Source organism: Manis javanica, chromosome 15 (genome assembly GCF_040802235.1).
Source record: "Manis javanica isolate MJ-LG chromosome 15, MJ_LKY, whole genome shotgun sequence".
Lineage (NCBI taxonomy): Eukaryota > Metazoa > Chordata > Mammalia > Pholidota > Manidae > Manis > Manis javanica.
Window position 1 is genome coordinate 16,325,691 of NC_133170.1, and position 9,461 is coordinate 16,335,151.

The 9,461-nt window shown below is 35.7% G+C and overlaps 1 non-coding gene across 1 annotated transcript; it reads left to right on the forward strand.

Moving 5' to 3' along the window:
• Positions 1 to 8,979: 8,979 nt before the first annotated feature.
• LOC118973332 (U2 spliceosomal RNA) lies at positions 8,980 to 9,166 on the forward strand. The gene has a single exon (XR_005062604.1). It is a non-coding gene; the product is annotated as a U2 spliceosomal RNA (small nuclear RNA).
• Positions 9,167 to 9,461: the final 295 nt, after the last annotated feature.

The window sequence follows — 9,461 nt, forward strand, 5'->3', positions numbered from 1 at the left end:
CTGATTGCCGTGGCAAGGACCTCCAGAGCTATTTTGAATAAAAGTGGAGAGAGTGGGCATCCTTATCTTGTTCCCGATCTTAAAGGAAATGCTTTCACCTTCTCGCTGTTAAGTATGATGTTGGCTGTTGGTTTGTCATATATGGCCTTTATTATGTTGAGGTACTTGCCCCCTAAACCCATTTTGTTGACAGTTTTTCTCATGAATAGATGATGAATTTTGCATCCTTGCATCCCTGGAATAAATCCTGCTTGATCATGATGGATGATATTTTTTAATATTTTTGAATTCAGTTTGCTAATATTTTGTTCAGTATTTTTGCATCTTTGCATCTATGTTCATCATGGATATTGGTCTGTAATTTTCTTTTTTTGTGGTGTCTTTGCCTGGTTTTGGTATTAGGGTGATGCCGGCCTCATAGAATGAGTTTGAAGTATTCCCTCTTCTACTTTTTGGAAAACTTTAAGGAGAATGGGTATTAGGTCTTCACTAAATGTTTAATAAAATTCAGCAGTGAAACTATCTGATCCAGGGGTTTTGTTCTGAGGTAGTCTTTTGATTACCAATTCAATTTCTTTGCTAGTAATTGGTCTGTTCAGATTTTCTGTTTCTTTCTGTGTCAGCCTTTGAAGGTTGTATTTTTGTAGAAAGTTGTCTATTTCTTCTCGTTATCCAGTTTTTTAGCATATAATTTTTCATAGTATTCTCTAATAATTCTATGTATTTCTATGGTGTTCATAGTGATTTTTCCTTTCTCACTTTTGATTCTGTTTATATGTGTAGACCCCCTTTTTTCTTCATAAGTCTGGCTAGAGGTTTGTCTATTTTGTTTATTTTTTTCTCAAAAAACAAGCTCCTGCTTTCATTGATTCTTTCTATTGTTTTATTTTTCTCAATTTTATATATTTCTGCTCTAATCTTTAGTTTATCCTTCCTTCTACTGACTTTAGGCCTCATTTGTTCTTCTTTTTCTAGTTTCACTAATTGTGAGTTAAGACTGTTCATATGGGATAGTTCTTCTTTCCTGAGGTAGGCCTGTATTGCCATATACTTCCCTCTTAGCACAGCCTTCACTGTGTACCACAGATTTTGTAATTTTGTCATTTGTCTCCATCTATTGCTTGATTTCTGTTTTTATTTGGTTATTGATCCATTGGTTATTTAGGATCATGTTTGTTTAGCCTCCATGTGTTTGTGGGCCTTTTCATTTTCTTTTCATAATTTATTTCCAGTTTCATATCTTTGTGGTCTGAGAAGCTAGTTGGAACATTTTCAATGTTTTTGAATTTACCAAGGCTCCTTTTTGTGGCCTAGTCTATGATCTATTCTTGAAAATGTTCCATGTGCACTTGAGAAGAATGTGTATCCTTCTGCTTTTGTGTGGAGCATTCTGTAGATGTCTGTTAGGTCCATCTGCTTTAATGTGTTGTTCAATGCCTCTGTCTCCTTACTTATTTTCTGTCTGGCTTATCTGTCCTTTGGAGTGAGTGGAGTGTTGAAGTCTCCTAGAATGAATGCATTGCATTCTATTTCCCTTTTTAATTCTGTTATTATTTGTTTCACATATGTAGGTGCTCCTGTGTTGGGTGCATAGATATTTATAATGGTTATATCCTCTTGTTGGTTTGAACCATTTTCATTATGTAATGTTCTTCTTTGTCTCTTATGACTTTCTTTGTTTTGAAGTCTATTTTGTCTGATACAAGTACTGCAACACCTGCTTTTTTCTCCCTATTAGTTGCATGAAATATCTTTTTCCATTCCTTCACTTGTAGTCTGTGTATGTTTCTGGGTTTGAATATAGTTAGGTCTTATTTGCCTATCCATTCAGTGACTCTATGTCTTTTGATTGATGCATTCAGATCATTTACATTCATGGTGATTATCGATAGGAATGTGCTTAGTACCATTGCAGGTTTTAGATTCATGGTCACCAAAGGTTCAAGGGTAAATTCTTTACTATCTAAGAGTCTAACTTAACTCAGTATGCTATTACAAACACAATCTAAAGGTTCTTTTTTTCCTGTCCTTTTCTTCATCCTCCATTCTTTATATATTAGGTATCGTATTGTGTACTTTTTTCTCTCCCTTTTTATTACTTCTGGTGACAGCTATTTAACCTTAGGAACATTTCCATCTATAGCTGTCCCTCCAAAATGCCCTGTAGAGATGGTTTGTGGGAGGTAAATACCCTCAGCTTTTGCTGATCTGAAAATTGTTTAATCCCTCCTTCAAATTTAAATGATAATCTTGCCGGATAAAGTATTCTTAGTTTGAGGCCCTTCTGATTCATTGTATTAAATATATCATGCCACTCCCTTCTGGCCTGTAATGTTTCTGCTGAGAAGTCTGATGATAGCCTGATGGGTTTTTCTTTGTATGTGATCTTTTTTCTCTCTCTGGCTGCTTTTAATAGTCTGTCCTTATCCTTGATCTTTGCCATTTTAATTATTTTATGTCTTGGTGTTTTCCTCCTTGGGTCCCTTGTGTTGGGAGATCTATGCACCTCCATGGCCTGAAGAATATCTCCTTCCCCAGTTGGGGGAAGTTTTCAGCACTTACCTCCTCAAAGAAAGCTATCCCTTTTTCTCTCTCTTCTTCTTCTGGAGCCCCTATAATATGAATATTATTCCATTTGGATTGGTCACACAGTTCTCTCAGTATTCTTTCATTCTTAGATTCTTAGAGATCCTTTTTTCTCTCTGCCGCAGCTTCTTTGTGTTCCTCTTCTTTAATTTCTGTTTCATTTATCGTCTCCTCCACTGTATCTAATCTGTTTTTAATACCTTCCATTGTATTCCTCAACAATTTGATCTCCATCCTAGGTTAGCTCCTGATTTCTTGAATATTTTTTCTGTACCTCCATGAGCATGTTTGTGATTTTTATTTTGAAATCTGTTTTGGGAAGATTAATTAGTTTAGTCTCATTCAATCCTTTTTTCTGGTGGTATTGAGATTTAGCTTTGAACCAGGTTCCTTTAATGACTCATATTTGTATGTGGCGCCCTCTAGTGCCCATAAGCTCTACTCTCTGGAGCTGCTCAGCCCCTGGAGTGATGTTGGGGGTTGCAGGGGAGTGGTGCTAATGCCTGAGGGTAGGCAAAGACTCTTTCCTACTTCCTGGCTGCTATGTCTGTCTCCACTGCCAGAACCAGTGGGCCGAACACACAGTTGTAAGCCTCTATGCTTTGTGTTTGTAGCTACTGTAGGTAGGGCTTTCCTCTGGCTGGTCTGATGCCACGGCAGGGTTTGCCAGTTTGTGAGCCAGGTGTGGGCTGGCCAGGAGGAAGTCACAGAAGGCTGCATAACATGGTGGGGGACCTTGGAACTACATAACCAGCCAGAGGGATGGAGCTCCTGAACATTGTGAAAGTTCCCAAACTTCTGGGCAAAGTGCACCTGGTCAATTTTGTCTACCTGTCCTTTCTTCTGAGCAGTAAGCTCTGTGCAATCCTTGCCCCTTTAGCAGCACTTTCACTTTTAGTAAATCTCTCAGACTGCCTGCCTTTCTTTTGTTCCAGAGCAGCCAGATGTGGATCCCTGTTTTCCACAAACAGCTGGAATCTCTGTCTCTCCAGGTATTCTGCCCATCTTAGTTTTCCAACCCCACTAATCACCAGAGTACCATGCAATGTAGGTTCATGCTCCCAGAGCAGATCTCCTGGGCTGAGTGTTCAGCAGTCCCAGGCCTCCACCCCCTGCCCGCTCCTTTTCTCTTCCTCCTGCTGGTGAGCTGTGGTGGGGGAAGAGCTTGAGTCCCACTGGGTCACAGCTTTGGTACATTGCCCTATTGCCTGAGGTCTGTTCTTTTCTCCAGGCATATGCCATCTGGCCCAGCCTTCTTTCCTGTTGCTCTTTCAGGATTATTTGTATTAATTATATTTTCATATTATATGGGTTTTAGGAGGAGGTCTCTGTCTCACCTCTCATGCCATCATCTTTAATCCCCTCATCTTAATCTTAAATAAAGCAGAATATGGTTACTAGGAGTAGACAGAACCATAATAAAAAAAATGAGGGTTTAATCTAATAGTTTTGTAATGGGTAGCAAAAATCCAGATACTGCAGGGTTGAAAGCCACTAATCCTTATTACATTATGGAAAACAATTGGTAAAACAATTCCTTGTAAAGGTAGACTACTTGCCAAAAGAACATGTAACCTCTGTGAACTTTCTGGAAGAATTCAGAGCATTGAAAAAACACAGAATGTTTATGTATGTTGGCTGTTTTTTGTGCAAAGTTCTGCAACAAGATGTACTTGTACTATTGTTATGAGAAGTGATTTTAAAGAAACAGCCTTAGCTATAAACAGTTCTAGGTGTCCTCAAGTGTCCACATTAAAACTTCTCAGTTGGTTGGGCTCCATTGTAGTTTCAAAAGTTGTATTAATGATGATGCCTTCCTGCTAAACTAACATTTTCAGATAGTTTCAAAGTAGACACCATTAAACTGAAGGAAAGCAAAACTGTGCTGAGCAAAGAAACAAGTAAATATAAGAGGATAGTCTGCAAGCATAGAAACCTTGTCTAGATTAAATCTTTGGTTATGAATATGTTTCTATGGATCTGACTATCAGTAACTAGACCCAGAACATACTGTTTTTAGGGATTGTGTTGATCTGCAAAAGCCAACATGTGTCTGACCTTTAAAGCAACTCCAGAAACCTTGCAACTCGCCTTGCCCACAAGTATGTGCAAGGAAAGAAGAGTGTCCAAGGCACATGTTTAAAATCAGACTAGTACGAAGTATTGATATTCCACATTAGAAAAAAAATTAAGAGTGTTCTTAAATAATTTTTCTCAGAGAATATTTACAATAAAGAATCATTGATTGAATACTGATACCAGTAATTAAGTTAATTCTAATAAACATTCTATCACAATTTACATATTAGACAATAACAATTTTTCACATAATTTGGTATAAAGTTGAGAAATATGGTCATACATGGGCTACTTGAAATGTGATTTTTATAAAGTCTAATTTCCATTCTGAAAAAAAAAATCACAGCAGTCACAACTGAAAGTATCTTAGAATAATAAGTGTGTGTAAAATCAATGTTCATAGTACAAGGTGCATAAAAAGAGATAGAGGATTGATTTTTAAAAAGGAATTCAGACCTTTTTTCTCACATAATGTAGTTAGAAAATTCCTCTACATTAAAAATAAATAAACAAAAACAAAGCCAAAACATGTATTCCTCCTCTATCCCTAGATTTTTTGATTGAAGAAATTGCTCGTGTTTCTCAAATCGAAGACTAAAGGGACTAATATACAATTTTTCTCTTGTTCGGGTTTGTCTCTTTGGAGCGGCCTATGAGCATTCTTCCTTATATATGGCTAATAGGGTTGCCAGGGTGAGAGCAACGCCGAAATGTGAAGCCTGAGGAGCGGGCACCAGAAACAAAATTCGGTTCTCTTGCAAGTGAAAGGAAATTAGTTGAGATTGCCATATTGGTTTTTGCTATTTTTATTTACTAATACTTATATTTTACCATACCGTAGATAAGTAGAATTTTAACAGAAGGAAGAGTGAAAATTAAACTGGGCTTTTATTGAGACATTTGGTAAGTACAGGAATACTCTTAGGCCTTCGAGGCTATCACTGCACTTCAGTCACAGAGGATAGTGGACATGGAAGTCCTAATGGCCAGTTTTCTTTATGAGTCTGTTTTTACCTTTTTTGGGTTTAAGTTATCCAGATAAAACCTTCTTAATATCTTTTCTTGCTTTTCTGAAATTGCATTGCCCTTTATCTCAACAACTTTTCAGGCATTATTGTGTAATGTGTATATGTGTGTTTTTACTCTCCTGCTATATTATAGAATCTGTGCTTTAGTCATGTCCTTTTGCTTTTTTGAACATAATAAGCATAGTACATTTATTTAAAAAATTCACTGTCAGTACATCTTGACCCTGCTTCTGGGCCTTTTTGTATTTCCATATCCTTATTGTATTATTTTTTCTAACTGCATGCATTTATAAAAATTTTTTTTCAATTACTGACATTTATTCCTTTATTCATTTTTATTGCCCTCCGAAGCCAAAACTAATACAGCAAGGAAGGAAATTCCTCTTCCATCCCATAAAAAAATTATCACAGCTTTTTAAAAGGTTCCTGCTCCCCCAACTTTGTTCTATTATCTTGCTTGAATATAATCCCTTTTTTTAAGACATAATTTATTTACAGTAAAGTGTATAGATCTTAAGTGCACAATTTGATAACCTTGAAAAATGCAGACTTGTTTTACAGAAAGCCCTGTCAAAATACAGGACATTTCCACACCCCAGGGAAAGGTGCATCATGCCCCTTTCCAAAACAGTTCTCACCTCTCCTCCCAGACACAATTACTGTCTTAAGCTTTATCATCGTAGTTTAGTCCCACCTTTATAGATCCTGTGCTGCATGGCAGAATACTGTGAAGAGTCTAGCTTTACTCTGGTAGGCAAATGACTTTACTGGAGTCTCAACTTGATCATTTGGGGCTTGATGACAGTAGGGAGATAGACCAGCTCTGCTCCTCTGGCAATTGTGGAGTTTCATATGAATTCCTAGGGTGTTCAACAGAGTCTCTCCCTCTGGCTGGCGAGGTCTATAATCTGGGCTGTGCCCAGAGCCTCTGCTGGGCTTATACCTCTACAGTCACAGTATGTGTCAGGCCAGTGAAGACTCTGTATACACACGACTTAGAATTTACACAAAGACTCAAGAAGACACACTCAGAGTTGTGCAATTCTCTGTCTAGCTACCTTCACTCTGATACCCACCCCTTCAAATAACAGCTGTTGTGGTGGCTCAGAACTCCAGCCAGGATAAAGTATCCCTCATTTTGTATATTTTCTTTCTCTCAATGATCAGAACCCTAAATTCTCAGTTTTCCCATTTTGTTCGGTTTTGTAGTTATTTTCAATAGAATTGTAAATCTGATGACCTTTACCACAGCCAGAACTGAAAGCCCCTTATCAGGTTACTTTTTACTTTCTTTCTTTTTTTTTTTTTTTGACATCCTGTTTTGGTTGATTAGCCTGTCTTTAAAGATAGAATAAGAATGTGTTCCATATCAATCATCTATGGTTGTATTTGGATCAAATAAAATAACCATTGTAAAAAATAACTTCCTCTACAAATGATACAACTTGAGAGTAATTAAAATCTTAATTCTTCAGTATATCTTAACTTTTCATAAACATGTAAAGAAAGAATGCAATTCTGAAAAATAATATAATTTGGGTGATAATATCCAGTTATCATTTTTCTCAAACTTCAAACTTTTACAATAAAGTATCCTATTGGCAAAGGAGTCTGTACTGTCCCATAGCAAGTATAAAATTTAAGATGTTAGGTATTTTCTTAAAATTGTATGCACCCAGTAGACATTTACGTTAACTTTAATTAAAATATAACTTTTCTTCCTCACTTCAACTTTTGAGCAAAACTGAGGTGGGAATTTGTACTGTATTAGTTCTATGGCTTCAGTTGTAACATGTATGTTAGTGTACTCTGCTTAGAGAATTACATATGTACAAAATAATGTATGTCTGTATTTGCCTGAGAATTAGAAACATTAATTTGAATATGAATATTTGGTCTCCTTAATTCCAAATGTTATTATTTGGAGGAGCTCTGTTTCACAGTTTTTTTAACTGAATGCTTCTCATATCCATTTTCTAGGAACAACTCTAGTTTAAGACAAAATTCAAGAAAAATAAACATAATATACACACTTTTAAGTAATTGAGTAGAGATTATTACACTCACAGATGAATTGTTAGTAGAGATTTTAAGTGGCAAAGTGTCACCTGTAATTTTGGTACCCTCCATCTTCCTCCCTTAAGACAAATTACTGGTTCAATTTGCAAACATCCTCCCAAATCTTTACAAATGGGTGTTGTCTGCATGTTTCTATAAGGCGTTGTGAATCGAGACTACAGAGAAGATGTAATTTAATCAAGACCAAAAGTTGATTAATTTGGAATAATCCAAACATTTTGGTTACACATTTTAAGAAAAAGAGATTTACTATAACAGCATGAGTATTCAAACATTTATGTAGGGGATATATTCTTGACTCAACAGCTATTTTAAAGTATAGGGCACCTTAAAGTAAACTTCACAAAAGTAGGAGTGAGACTCACTGATGCATTTGTGATACAAGTGCCGCATTAAATATATTTTAAGTCATGTGTTTCAAATATGCTTTAGTCACCTTGTAATACCGACACATGCTTATATTAGAGATGCATTTGCAGCTTATGTAATACAATAACTGGTAACCAATATTCAGATAGACAAATAGCTTTCGGGATATAAATGATTATGTCTAAAAATTCTAATTTTTTTTCAGAAAATTATTAGTTGACAGTTTACATAGACTTTGACATTCTGAACATAATTTTACTTTGATCAATGAGTAAGTTCTCATTGCTGATAGAAATAAATAAATGTGTTGGAAATATTCACAACCTCAGGCAAGATCACAAATGTTTCCAGTCTCTGCATAGAAAATGGATCAATTTGCTGTAGTCAAACTTTATTACACTCTATAATGCCATATACCTTTTTACTAGGCAAAGATTTCTAAGGACTCTATTTAGGAAATTCAAGAATTAACAAAATTTTTTCTTGCCTGAAGAAATTCTTTAAAAGCCTCTTTTAATTTTAACTATTTTTTATATATTTATTACATATATGTTTATTATAGGCCAAAGTTTTTGTAATTTCAGATATATTTTTAATACTGAGATCACAAATTTCCATAATTATCTGATTCTGTATACAATTCTGTGGTATCAAATATTATTCAAATGTATTTATAGATGAGCTTCACTGAAAGTTGACATAAACTGGTATACTCTCATTGAAAACTGGGCTACCTTTTTAACATGTTCCATTCTATTTTTTGTCTATTTTGTTTAATGCTGCAATAGATTATGTTACAGACATAGAAAAACGTTTGGAGTTTAAAATACTATTAAGAATCACTTCTCAGGCTTTTGGTTAAGATCAAGTGTAGTATCTGGTCTTATCAGTTTAGTGTCTAATACATCCTCTATCCAAGAACATATTAAATAGATTTTTGGGATTAGAAGATGGAATAGCAGTTTGCTCCATTCACTCCACACATTGACCTGGTGTGGCAATACTTCCAGGAAAGAAAAAAAAATGCTATCAAAGAAAATGCTTTTCTTTGGCAGCAGTGCATTTATGTGGTTTGAATACCCACTCTCTGTTGCAGAATTTCAGTTAAACTGAATGTTAATGGTTGCACATCAGCTCGGTTTCAGATACAGGCAGACCTGTGTTCCCAACTATGCTAGAGTGCCACCTTCTGGAAATGAAATGCTTCTCTAAATGTCACATTTATCGTGACTGTGATAGTAGTATAACTTGGCACTAAGAAAAATCATGCCTCATGAGAAATATTTTTCTTTTAAGCAAATATTATATTCCCCACCTCCC